The sequence below is a fragment of the Melospiza melodia genome, chromosome 5 (assembly GCF_035770615.1).
Source record: "Melospiza melodia melodia isolate bMelMel2 chromosome 5, bMelMel2.pri, whole genome shotgun sequence".
NCBI classification, from domain to species: Eukaryota; Metazoa; Chordata; class Aves; order Passeriformes; family Passerellidae; genus Melospiza; species Melospiza melodia.
In genome coordinates, this window is record NC_086198.1 from 12,616,333 (window position 1) to 12,631,496 (window position 15,164).

Sequence of the window (15,164 nt, forward strand, 5' to 3'; positions counted from 1 at the left end):
GTAAAAATAATGCTCAGCAACACTGATCTGAAACAAACCCAGTCATCTGGAGGTTCAGCACTGTGGATCCCAAATTATATCCTTTTAATGTAGTTTTGATTAAAATTCCTACTTTTCAAATGTTATATGTTCATTTCACCTTTTCCTGAAAAGTAATGTCTTAGTACTTAATGCTTGAGCTATGCTGAAATGCATAGGATGTGTGACTAAATGCATTTGAAGGTTAATTAACTTTCTCTGAGGAATCAAATTGTGATTTAACAGTCTGCAACTTTATCTTTAGTACAGTGATAAGAATTTTCAAAGCCAAATTTCTTTCAAAGGACCAAGAAAAGGAAGCATTCGTTCTGTCCTTATCTTTCTGTTGATAAAATCTCTTTCACAGGCATCTCCTTTAGAGAAACAAATTTGTCTTCAAAAATATAAACATCAACAAAACTAATGATAATAATGTTGGAAGGGAACTATCAGAAAAAAAAAATTGTAAGCTAAGCTGAGGATAGCAAATAGAAAAAATCTATGGGGAAACATGCCTCTTCTTAAATTGCTCATGATGGAACATATTGTTCTGCACAGGGGTTTTTAAGGTTGAGAAATAGTCTTCATTTCTATTCTTAAATGTTTTCAATTCAGTTGTGCTTTACCATGCCAGCAGTGTCAGGTATGGAAGAAGCAAAACATTCTTGGTATAAATGAGGGTATATTAAAAAGATCACACTGTACCAATGTGGTAAATTAGTTAAGTGAGCTCTACTGAGAAAAATGCAGTTTTACTGGTACAGCTTCTCAATTTTAAGGATTTCTGCTGATATAATTCAATTGAGCAAGCTCCACAACATTTTGAACCCCACAGTAGTCTAATGCTGCTGTACTGACTTAGCTGTCAGTAAAGGAGAAACTATTAAACTGATGCAGGTCGTAGCGGCTTGGACAAGCACCTCTGCCAACATTTGCTTTTTACCTCTATTTTCCATTAAAAAATATCTGCAAATGGACCCATTATAATTCTGAGTTTTGAATTTCCCTCATATTCTGGAAAAGTAATCCAAAACTGTTGTTTGGTATGCATTTTGTTTTTTGGTTCTTGCTTTCTGTATTCCTTTGCACAATTAAATTAAAACGTTCATGAAATATTTATTTCTTCAATTTAATTTTAAACAAATAAAGGAAAGAGGAAACAGAAATGCAATGTGAATAATTGGGATCAAGAACAAGTCACTTTCCTTAGTAAACCACAACAAAACAATGATGTCACTGTGGTAACCATCAGGAAACACTGAAACCAGCCATCAGGAAACACAGGGCCCACTGAGGCTTGACCCTTTCTCAATGGGATTCTCTGGGAAGTGTTCACAGCTGCCCATTCCAGACCAATCTCTCTGTCCCCTTCCACAGAAATAACCTTATCCTAATTAAATAATGTGAGACCTGCAAAGTCAGGCTCCTGATATGTTTCCTTTGCATTTTTCTGTTTTTTTGGTTTTTTTTTTTTTTTTTTTTTTTTTTTTTTTTTTAATTCCCTTGCATAGATTACTGCAGAGAGTGAACATAAAAGGTTTTGGAGGCCCCAGATCTCTCACACAGGAATGTCTGGTAGCACATTCCTGTGGTGTACAAGGGCTGGTAGCACATGTCTGGGTGGTACAAGGGCTGGCCAGGGCTTACCTTGGTATTCCAACACCTGCATCCAGAACTCTGCATATGGTTTCGCCTGTACTTGAAATTATTTCTCTCATTTTGAAAACCTCTAAGATATTTCAGCCAATCAATGCTACAAGCAAAGTGTGTCAATGGCTTCATTTTATCCTTGTTGCCAAACACTCCTGCACATGTGCATTGTTCTACTGCATTTTGGCCAAACTGAGTAAATCCAAATTCTGCACTCGTGACAGTTCCATACGCTCATTTTCCTGGTGACTGCAGCAGAAAGCTCACTGAGGAGCATTTAGGGTAATCTAGGTTGGATCTAGAGGGTTAAAAATATGTGGTAACATAAGGAAATTGCATAAGGAATTTAGTTTTCAAGAGGAAAGTCAGGAGAATGGTTTGAGAAGAATGAAGGATTTATGACAAGAAAGAAACTAGAAACAGGGTTGGTCAAGTTGCCAAAATATTTCATTTTAATTTGAGAAGAAAAAAAACAACAAATGAACATGCAGATTTTCCTACACCTGCCAAAATGCAGAAGTAGTCTGCTAATGTTATTAACTATTTCTGAATTTAATGCTAACACGTTTTTGTTAATTCCCATTTTTAACAACTGAAGAGATTATCACGAATAAAATAATCTGCTGTTACAAAGATATGTGGTAATCCTCCTTCTCTCTGAGAAGGCCTCAGTTTTCAAGATCAATGAACTGATAATTGAAGAACATTGGAGCATAAATTCAATTTAAATCACCTGTTTGTTTTGGATCTTCTTGTCAGGCCTCTGTAATATTTAGATTTATTCAGCTTGTTTAGCACTTTATGTCCCCATTAAAGATCTCTGTTCAGTATCTCTGTTTTTTTCCTCTTCTCCTGTATGGTCCCAAAATGTCTGCTAGATAGAACCAGAGCTTCTGGTCCTGTTTTGTTTATTCATAGTGCATTAATTTATAGAAATATATTAGCAATGAATAGACTCATAATCAACATACAGAATTTATACAAAGTTTTCTCTGAAAAAGCTTTAATCTCTATCTTTAGACTGAAGCATTATATTTTCACAGAACTGCAGTAAAGTCTTTAATATCTCTTGCAAGTTTACCTTCCCAGCAGGCTCCACTTTTTGGTGCAATGATTAAATAAAGTATTTTTCTGTCAGAGTGAAATGAAATACTGTATCCTTTAGTCTAGTAAGTTAAACAAACATTTTATTTAAACTGCCAACTCTATCAGCAGCATTTGAAACTAAATCATACATGCTTCCTAACTGCAACATATTTATAAAAATAGTGGAAAATCTCCTCTTTTTTATGTTTGAAAGGGTAGGATGGGTCAATTCAGCCTCCTGAAAATGCACCACATGGCTATGTAGTGGAAAAAGAGATCCCCAAGGCAGCAATTTAGGAATTACCTACAATGGCAATCTGGGCTCTGTTCCCCATCATTTCAGTATCATTTGTGGATGGATACATCCAAGAGGGTGAAAGAAGAATTAATTTGAGAGGACTCACTATCACTTCCTGCACATAAAATTTGTAGTTATTTAGAGAGAACAACTTTTAGAACAGCCTAGAATATTCACCCAGTGAAAAACCATTTACAGGCCTAGGTTTTGCCACTAGAAATAAGCAAGTCAGTGACATGCTGAAGAAAGAAAGTTCTCCAGAAAGGGTGAAATAACCTCCTGAGAGGGTTTTCCCCATTGCTAGCTCCTGCCAGATGAGCCACAGGGCCCCCTTGCAAACCCTGCCCCAGAGATGGAAGATCTCAGAGCCCGTCACGCTCCTCTTTGCACATCCTGATGCAGCACCACAAATAACCTTGTCTGCAAATCAACTTGTGTGACACGATATGGAATTTAAACAGATAGGAAGCAGACTTGAAATTTACAATTAAAAACCTAGGCTTGAATTATTTTCCACATTAGTTTTATAAAGATTTTTTTTTTCTTTATTATAGCTGCCCTATTTTTTTCATTAGAAATTATTTTAGAGACCTAGGGAAAAAAAATAGAAAGAAATTTGTGTAACACCAGTTTATGAATTTCTTAATATAACTTCAACTTAGCATCTAGCAGTTTTATAAGAATATCTTTCTATAGAAGACTAAAATCTAAGAAATTCCATCTATGACAAAGGAAATTGTCTAAAACTCTCAAAACTAATTAAGAAAATTCTACTGTATTTATGAAGCAGGAAAAAAAATATCTTGTGTTTTACTGAAGTAAAAAAATCTAATCTAGTAATAGTTATAACATCTTCCGTCTTAGAAAATCTCTATTTTGTTTTTTTTCTTTTTCAATTTTCTGATGATCTAAGGTACATCCAGAAAAATATTGTAAAAGAGGTGCAAAGATGTTGTGAGACAGACACATATAATGGTCTGGGAGTACAAGATTATTGGTTCATTACTTACCTAGCATAATGGAGACAAAATTATTTCCCAGTTACCTTCCAGATGATATTAAGCCTCTTTTTCTTAATAAATTCAATTGCATAAGCATATAAGCATTTCTAATTATTCATGGATTCACATAAATGCCTCCAAACCTCAGCTCCTTGTGTTTGTACTGAAGTAACCCTAAAGTTTCAAGTCTCAAATTGTAATTATCTCAGCAGTTCTACTCACTGCAAGGCACACTTTAACGATATGGAGCCTTCCCAGAAGCAAGTGTGATTCAGAGCTTGTAATGAATCACTGTGTAGATCAACAAACAAATATTGTTCAGATGTTAATTTGCCTGAGCACAAGGTGTAACAGAATCCCAGTTTGTGAGCTGAATCCAAACAGCCACAAACAAAAATTCATGGAAACAATTTCTGAAATGAATGTCTAAATAAAGTGCAGTTGTGAGACTGATGCATTGTGATGGGTGCTAAGGTAGAATGCTAAAGCTCATGCAGCTGGAAGACCTTAGAGTATATTCACAGGACTATGCAGTAATGATGCCTATGAATTAATTTTTAAATTTGAAGCCAAAGGCAATAATAATATCTAGCTATATAAATAACTTTAGCCATTTAAGCACAGCAATCAAACGTTGTTAAATGTCACGTTAGAAAAGAATGTGATGTACTAGGAATTTCCTCTTTGTGTTGGGTATAAGTAATCCTCCCCCCATCATTTCACCTTAATAAATAACCTGTACAAAAAGTTTTGGAATTATTCAGCCCTTCAAAATAAACACTTTGAAATTATGAAATTGCATAAAAGCAATAAAATACCTGGCTGCCTGGATTTCTGTGTCACTTCTATCTTTCTGGCCCACAGGTAAGGTAGATTTGCATTAATATAAAAATATTAGAGTTCTATTGTGAATTCTATTTACCTCAGAGGAGTTGTGACTGTTTAGTTTAGAGGGGTGGTGGGTGGTAAAATTAAAAATATTATATTAGATCTTGAATAAGACTAAAATGTGTGCCAAGAGCAAATCTTTAATTAGTTGTTGTTTTATATTGCAGATGACATCTTACTTACTTTGTATTGGTAGTTTCAGTGACAGCAAAATCACTGAATATTCCTCAGTGTGCCCTCATTATCATGTTTAAGGACATGGTGCTCAGCCATTAACAGAGAGAAGATCCTTTTAAAGGTGTATTCAAATTCAATAAGTTGTCCTTCCTTTTCTTTTACTTGAATGTTACCACTTTTACCATTATTTGCTAATACAGAGAATTATACACCTAGACCTGAATTTTGAAGTTGTTGTTTAGATTTACTGATTTGATTTTATTAATTAAATAAGAGAGGGATTAGATAAGAAGTCTGGTTCTTAGAGGACTTGTCCCCGATTTGCAGAAATTTAGAATTTTTAATCTATATATGTAATTCTATACTTTTTTTCAAGCCTTATAGCACAGCTATTCTATACCACAGTCAAAAATTCAATCATTCCTTTAAAAAGAAAAGAGTGAGACATATAATGTATTTTTCTTTGTAATAATCATTAGATAAATTATTCTAAGCAAATAATATTAGGGATACTGACCTTTATTCTCTTACCATAAAGACACAAGTAATTATATATTTTGCAATAAAGGATCTTTTCATGTAAGAAACATCTGAAAAGTATAAGGCAATAAGAAACTTTTGAATTTTGAGTGTTTATATATGTCTTCTATGATAGTCTAAAAATGGAACTTGATGTACTGTATAAGTGAGAAAGTGAGGTAGGGCCAGAGGTAAAATAGAATCTGAAGGAGTGCCACCTAACAGGATGATTTATTTGAAGTCTTTGAAAGTCATTCATTTTATATCCCTTCATTTAATTGATTTAAACCATGAGAGGAGAGGAAAGTAACTTCTCAAAGATTGCATCCCAAATTGCTTTGGCCTCTGAGCCTGCAACATTTTAAATTTCCCCAGGAAATGTCTCCTTTCTCTTGAATCATATAAGAAGGCTTATTTCACACATTTCCTTCATTGTTAAGACTTGCATTATGAGTTTTCATCTTTAAAATGCTGTTTCCTCAACAGATGGTTTTTCAATGCTTTCCTATCAAAAAAATTAGGTAGAAGCTCAACAAACAACACTGTGTTTTAAAAACCTTATTTGCACCTAAGTCAAATAAACCCCACGCACTTCTCCAGTGCATTTTTTTGTCCTCCTAAATGCCTGCATCTTCTTAAATTATCTTAATCCAAACTCCATGCCTAGAAACAAAACCAAGCAAACAAAAAGCTCATGAGATAAGTGAACTTTGGGCGAAGACGAATGGAGGAGAAAATCAGCAATAGGGATGTTTAAGGCAGACTCTCAGCAAGAATGCTGTTGTTCTGATAATTGCTCACGTTCCATTCATGGGAATCTGCTGAAGTCAATGTTTTTCACTGTAAGAGCACTTTTAATTTACACACATTTAAAATTCATGTTTTATATGGAACTAAACAATTTGAAAGCTATTGAACTGGAAAATCCTGCAGAGGAACACACCTGGGAGTCTGCGACTTCAAAAAGTTTAGAAGCAAGAGCCAGCAGCTTAACGTATACATTTCTCGGGATGTTTTTGGGTGAGAAAGGGCACATTAAAACTTAATAGTTAGACATCTTTCTTCTGATGGCATTTGAATTTTAGCTCATATTTTACCTGGGAATGCCTTTTCTTTTGCAGGTGCCTCTCTTTTCTAAAAAATAAAAGTAAACAGTGTTCTCTTACATGTGTTAGCTTTCATTTGTTTCAGTTTCTTAGGTAGCCAATAGCAGCAACAACAATATTTTTTTCTATTGATTTTGAATATATTCTGTCTAAAAAATTTCGGAAGGTGGATTTTTTCTCTTTTCTTTCCTTCTTCTTCCCCTTGTGTTTCCTATAAGGAAAATCGGTCAAAATCTTAAGACACACTCTCAGTTCTGTCCAGGCAGAAGGGATAAACACCTTACCAAACCAACACTGTGGATGTCCTGGACTCCAAGGTGAATGGCAATTCACAGTTCTTCAGAGTTCTTTTTTCCCCACTAAGTCTTGTCAAGATTTACCTGAAGTGCATCATGGTATATTGCTCAGCTTTCATAATGTCAGACCTATTGCTGTGTGTTCTGACACTTGACCCTTTTGCACTGCTGTGAACCAGTTCTACTTCAGGAAAAACCTCTAAGAAGCAGAAGCAGCCAACTTAAAATAACAAATATATATTATTTAGAAATCTGCAATAGTATGGAAATATTGTACTCATCTGCTGCCTCTGTTATGCTTTGATGTAAGAATAATATTTGAATCCTCTGTGCTACAGTAACATTTTTTCTCCTATCACTATGACACTTTCCTAGTTGCAGCAGTATTTTGGAATAAGTTAAGCACAAAAATTTTTTATCTCAATAAACTGGTTTTTTTGGAGATATAATGGAAACAACTCTCTATATTTGCATTGAAGTTTAGGCATTTTAGGTGTTTTATGAAATCTTTGTAGCACGTGAGTTTCCTCCCTACTTCTTCCTTCATTTTGATTCTTTGCTGTAAGGAGATATGAAAAAAAAAAAAACAAAACCAAAACCAAATACAAAACCCAAAAAACCAAAAAAAGACCACCAAAAAAATCCCCCTGAAAACCACATAAGTAACTTAAATTGGAGATTCCTTTATGGGTTAGAAAAGGTTTTATTCATACACACACCCCCACCTCCCCATGATGTCAAATGCATAAAACCTCCAACCGAAACTCTTATTTACTGTTTTCAAATTGAAGCGTCATAGCATGTTTGTATTTCTTTCTCAATATTTTTCAGATGTCATGAACCCATTACAGGGCAGGGATGCCTTGATTCAATCTGACTGAAAAGCAAAGCCATCCATGAGCAACACTCCTTTCTCTATTTGTTTGGCTTGCTTATTGATCACACTGCTGAAGAGGAGAAAGTTAAGATTAAGCAGGTCTTCTGGTGGGGTACACAAAACTCTTCTGCAGAAGTATTTTAAAAATGCATTCCTACATACAAAGTTTTTCTCTTCCTAGTACTGAACAGTCCAAGCATAACTTCTTTAGGTTGGTTTTCTATCTCACTAGCAAAGCCAGAATAATTTTTCTTCTCAGTGTGACAAGGCAATCCGGGATGTCAATCTGCAATGTTTGTTTGCCATAAAACATCTTTGATTTTGCTTTTATTTTTGAGAAGATTGCATTAGAAATCTCTGCTCAAGACAACTGACAGTCCTGGATTTGTAATGCTGCTATGCACATTTTCACTGCTGTGAATTTTAATGTAGCAAAATAAGTTTGTCTTCTTTATATATGCATATTTATGCTTCAAGTCTACATAAACATCTATATTTTTTCTCAGATCTTATTCCATAAAAAGATTTTCCATAGATAAATAAAAATGGGAAATGTAAAAAAATGCAAAAAATACCAAACCAGAGAAACCCATGCTGATGTTTTGAATCATTCTTATTAAACAATTTGACAGGTCACCTCAGGTGCTGACAATTTCTCTGAATCTTCAGTATTTGAAATTGATAGGAAAATTTTTATACTAAAAATATAGGGTAAGTGTTGCAGGAGATAATCACATTTACTTGATCTTGCAAAATGTAGAAGTATAGAAGAATTAAAGGGGAGTATAAAAAAACAATGATGATGATATTGCTATGTAATCAATAGGTTTTTTTCCTATCTATGTTTAAAAGGGAAAAACTGGTTTATTCTGATACCTGGTGCAATATGATAAAAAAAAAATCTCTTTAATATTTATCCCAGAAACAGGCAGTGATTCTAGGAGTAGCTCAGATTTTCTTCCCTCTCTTCTGTACAAGTCATTGCTGCATGAGGGTGTGGCTACAGAGAGAGACAGATCTCATCCTTTCTGCCCTGCAGCTGCTCATGTTTACAGACACCAGTATGGCCAAAATAAGAACATTTTACTGAAATGTTCAAAGCATCCTTGCTACTAAGAGATATTTTTTATCACTTCATGACCAAAGTACATTGTTACTCCTTAAAATTACCTTGCCCTTGCTTCTTGCCAGTGAAGACGTGTTTGAGAATATCCTATTTTAAAAAATTATTTTTCTTCCCCTTGCACTTCATTTCACAAGGAACAGTTTGGGCACACACATTTTGTCCACGTGACTCACTCTCCTGTCAAGGCTGGCACATCTTAGCTACCCTTATTAAAGGCTTTGTGGGCACACCATTGGACAGCTGCAATTCCACCCAATGCTGAGCTCGTTACACAGCTCATCCAGAGCCTCTTGTGAAACTTCTCCAGCTGAAGGACATGCTCTCAAACCTCATTTTTAAAGTGGAAGACAAGACAATGGAAAATAAAATAATCCCTCCAAACTGGCATCAATATGGTATACAGATGCATACTTCCTGTTTCCAGGCAGTGGCTCTGGGCCTAGGCTTAAATATTTAAAAAATATGAAAAACAGCTCAGTTGACATCACAAAACAAGCAGAAATATTTTCCTCCCTGAAGCTATTTTTTTTAGAATGATCAGATTAGGAGAACTGAGACACTGTCTTATCAATAAAATGACAGCATGATGTTCATTTCAAGACTATTTGTTAAGAGCTATACTTTAAATTGAAAGATTATTTTCCTGGTACCAGAGCATTTATTTCCCTTATGAAACTGACAGAAATATGACCTAATTATGGATTCATATTTTTAGTTACATACAAAGACACTTTTTCTAAATGAATTTGCTTCTAATAGTCATTTAAGAAGCCACAAGAGGACTAAACCACTATTTTTCTTTTCTATTATGTCCTTTCTCTAATAGGTTCAAATATTATTAGCCAGCTTTACTGCCTACAGGCTTCAAAATGAAGACACAATGGAAACTTTTGCCAAGTCATGTTTATTTTGAGAACAAACACACAGAGAAATAATGGAATTATTACTCAAGTAACTAGGAAAATAAGTTATGCTGCTGACACATTGCATTCCCCGATAAAATTGTACAAAGACTGCTCTTTTTAGCCTCCTTTACTTCACTGTGTAAGGCTGGAAGAGACAGATTCCAAATTTTTATCTGAACAAAGTTATGCTAAAACATACCACAGTCCCTAAATTAGAAGCATAATCAGTTCAATATGTCAGAGAGTTGCTGAAAGTCCCTTTAATTCAGATAATCAGAAACTGTTATTGTAACATCATTGCTTCTTAATTTTATTACTGCAGTGGAAAGACAATCAGCTTCATCTTGGTTTGATCTGTCATCTGTACTTCTTGAATTTCTGCCTGTCTGCCACATCTTAATTAAAAGCTCATTGTCCTTCTAGTGGAAGTCCTACATCAATGTTCTGCTTATATTTCTCATCACATTAATTTCTACTAGCTTGTTCCTTCTGCTTTTCTCAATTACCTCTCTTCAACATTTTGTGTTTTACTATCTTCTGGAGTTTTGCCTTTTGACTTCCTTGTGCTTGTCATCACAATTAGCAGAAACCATGGTGACAAATTAGGACAGAAGCTGAAGAAAAAATACAATCACCACTAATCAAAAGTAGTCCCCACCTGTACCGATGATCACATGGTGATTCCATGGAGAAATTTCTTTGCTGGGCAGTGAGCAAAGGACAGAAGCCACAGCAGATAGAAACCAAACTAACAGTGTAACCTTTCACAGAGCTGCTAGGGTGAATGATACCTGCCAGAAACAGCCTCTGCTTTGTGCAAAGTTCTGCATTAGGAGAACTATTTCAAAGTTCTTATTGAAGTTGTGAATTTAAATCTAATGGTCTTGGCCAACATAAACAGATTTTATATTATAAAGTTTAGGTGCTAATTTAAGTGTTGGATGTCAGTATTACCCAAAACATTTGCAGTGTTTGAGAACATCCCAATGATGAGAGTTGAAAAATTACACTTAAAAGGTGCTTTGTTCTTAACCTTGCCATGGAATTTTATCACCATTTTAATGAAATTATATCGTATGTTCTCTATATGTAGAAGTCTGCAAATATTGGACTTTGAATGATTATGTCTGGAACCAAAAGTTTTCTCTCATGAAATAGCTCTTTCTGGAAATCAAGTGGCTTAAAGTCTTGAGCCAGAGGTTCCATTCAGATCAGCAGTAGTGACTGATAGTCAGAAATGGCCTTATCTTTCACTAATTGCCTCAGAACCCATTTTTAATACTAATGGGTACTAAATCTTCTGAGAATAAGTTTCAAAATACTGATCATGATTTCTTTGAAAAAGTCACTGTTGTCTTTCAAAACTCATTTCTAATAACTTTATTGTGTTCAGTTTTTCCTGCATAACCCACAGTCACTAATCAATCCCTATTAACATATTTCTTCTTGTTAATGTATGGACATGTTGTTAGCACATTTTGATAATGTTATCACATTCAGGCTGGGTCTTATGCTACTTAAAGTAGGAATTATTCTGTAAAAGGGAAGATCTATTGTTTCTGCATGACTTTTAAAAATCCATTAAACATGTATTTCAGTGATCAGTGACTTGAAACTACACACTGGCATAGTGATATTTCCCCACTTACTGTTTAATAATTTCAAACATGCTAGCATTTTTCAACTACTGTTAACCTGAGAATGTCACTGAATTGACATTCTCAGGTAGCTAGTTGCAAAAACTCCCAGATCTTTTTTTAACTAAAAGGACCTGATTTAGAGTGCATCTCTACATGTCTACACACATATATTGATATTTACACCTTATGTATTTGCAGATATACATAACTTGGTCATTTGAAACTGTGATGTTCTTTGAAATGTTTTGATGGTAGCCCTAAAATGCGATATTCTGACTAATTTTCCATCAGCAAGTTGCCATTAATGTGAAAGCTAACATTTCTAGCAACACATATATAGACATAACAAACATGTAAAACAGAGTGGAATGGTTTTGCTGAGGTACTTTATTCTTTTAAATTTTCAGAAGAAATTTCATTGCATGGCAGCTCTTTTGCCTTCTAGCCACTCAGAAATTCATGTGCTGGAGTCTAACCCTGCTCTTTTGGACCTTCCTCATGGAACAAATGCAAGAGATCTCCAAATGTTGGTCAGTGCATATTTCATCCAGGCCCAGTAAAGAAGATACTTTATTGTGTTTTTAGTTGCAGTTATCAAAATGACACTTTATGAAGACCTAAAACTGAAAGAGACTATGCAACTTTGCACATCTCATCATTAAACAGTCCCAGCCATCAACAGCAGACAATATTTAAGATGCAATGTGTAAGGCATAGCTAATAAATAAATCATTTTAAAAACTGTGTTTAGAGCAGCCAGGATTCTGAATTTTTAGTAAAATCAAGATGTTATCTGCAAGGCATGGAAATGATACCAAATAGGATAAGCAGCAAATAAATTTGCAAGCCTCGCAGGGCACAGTAAATTTACAGATGTTTGCAAAGTTCTTAGCTTCAGGTAAAAAAAAAAAAAAAAAAGAAGGTGAATCTTCTCACCTAAGTAAAACAAAGAGGAAAACAAAAGGTTTTAGGAAAGAGCAGTTCTGTCCCTACAATCAGATGAAAAGTAGCAGGGACATGCTCTTAATGTGCTAGGTTAAAGTGCTATTCCACACCCCCAGAATTTCTTTGGGTGACCTTGTCGCAGTGAAGAAAATTTATGTAGCGGTTTTTTTGCCAAGAAGTTCACAACCTTCCTCACAATCCTATCCATTGGTTTCACTGCAAGGTGTCTGTTAGTAGCAAACAGCTGGGTAGTGGCATAATCTTTAATCAGCTTGACCCACATAAAGAGAACAATGAGTGAAATCCAGGTTCAATAGCAGAAGTCTATTAATTGGATCAGTCTAACTGAATTATCACAATTTCCTGTAAAAAAAGGACATGCTGGGGACATTGCCAAATAAAAGTATGAACAATTACCAAATAAAAGTATGAACAATTACCAAATAAAAGTATGAAAGGTGTGATCAGCCAAAGAATAGCATGGCATGATATCACCAATCCCTTACAGGAACATGTCTACATAGTTCAGCTTTCCCCTCTTTTTGTGAAATTCACTATTGCTTTATTGAATTGACTGTTGCCCACTAAGTTAAGAAAAAGTATCTATCTAAACTATAATCAATGTAACCAAGGAAGAAAAAAGGACAAGCATTTTACTCAATGTCTACAAAGTTAGAAGAGTATAAGCAGAATGTGGTGACTACCTCTTGAAAGTCAAGGAAACAAAATGGATGCTACAACTCACAAGCTGCAAGTGCTTAACCTATTTGTAATAAATATCTCGTTGTTCGCATAACGTAATGTGTTATGCTGCCAACTTCTAGAAACATCCAAACAAGGCTATTTTTTATTCACATAAAGCTTTAGTTAGATAGAAATGCTAGTTTTTGGATTTATGCACTAAATTTCAACTACTTCACTTGAAAATGCTAGACACAAACATCTGAAGCAGAAATTGATGATGAGGTCATGCATGCTCACTGCAAGTACATCTGGAAGTAAGACAAGCCAACAGTCTAAACCATTTCCTTTGAACTTGACAAGCACAGAATGCTTCAAGGAACACAAGCCATGATATGCTTTTATACAAGTTCCAACCTTTCAATTGCACACAAAATCAACTGGAAAATAACCTACAGAGTCAGAGCACCACCTGATGTGAAATACTGCCATCCAGTTAAGGACTAGATCAGCCCTTCTGCTAAGATGGATCTGCAAAGAGCCTGTGGCCTTTGTATTCCCAGGGCTCTTCCTTGGCTGGGATCAAAGCCCAGGTGTACAAATACAGGTGGGGAGCAGTTATCACTCTGCAACTCCTGAACAAGTGCTCCTCTTCCCCAGCCTCTATCCACAAACAGCAACATTTTTATTCTGATCCCTGAACGGTGTCAATGAACAATATCCTTTGAGGTTTGCCTACAGGCTCAGTGAGACTAGCTCAGAGAGATGGGACAGCTTCCTCACTGCAGCAAATCAAGGGGCACAGAAAAATTGCAGCCACCAGTTCTCTCATTTTATTAAGTAAGGTAAAAAACCTCTCCCTCTGTACCTCTTCCCTGCTTTGGCCCTGGAAGATGTGTGGTTTGTTTCCCAGTTCTGCAGGAAATGTTTTTAGAAGATCTACAACATGAAAAATGCTAAGACATGGGCAATAAGTTTAGTATCTCTAGGTATGGTTTATGTCAGTACCAGTGAATTGGTCCCTATATGAATACCAAAACCTGAGGTCATGCCAAGTTATTGCCCAAGGACTGCCTGAACTACTGATAGCAGCAGCACTAATGCAGGTCCTGTTTCCTTTATTTCCTCTCTCAGGTTAGGCTTTCACACAGGCCCTTCAGAGCAGCAAGAGACACAAGAACTGTTTGGTATTTATAGTAAAAATTAAATATATTTTAGATTTTAAAAATATTTTATGGTAAGCATGAAGAATGTAAGAATCACCACTTCAGCAATTAACATACTATACCTCATAGTCACTATCTATCAGCATTAAATATAGCTAAAGGAAAGTATAATCCATTAGTAATTCAGTAATTATGGAACAGGGCATTAAACATCAGTTTTATATTTGAAAACAAGGTCAAAATGAAAAGAAAAAAAACAGTAATTGCCAGCATGCATCATCTTAATTTTCATTTTATTTTTAGGCCAGCTGCAAGAAAGCTCAAGATCAGGTCAGACAGTTGAAATAGCATTTAATCAACCTTGAATATCAGTTGAAAAAGAAAATTATGATGCAAAGAAAATACAAAATTTATCTAGGATTAAAAAAGCACCAGTTTTAGGAGCAATTGTATTTAAATTATTTTTCCACATACAATAATTTTTACTAAGAATATGAAGGAATAAAACTCTGGAAGGGCAGTGAGCCTCAAAATATCCATTGATTATTAACATAGGTAAAGGAATAAAGAGGTAAAAGAAATCTAAAATAAGATGACACCGAGCTCCCCAGTTCACAAGCCTGCACAAAAATATTCAAAAACTCCCAGTTTACCTATATTTTAAAGGCTACTTTGCCTCTAAGTATTACCAGAGAAAAATTCTTAAAGCAAGCTCAAATATGTTCTTAAAAGTTGCTGAACAGGCATAAACAAATATTTGAAAGCTTAGTTTTCTCCAAGAGATG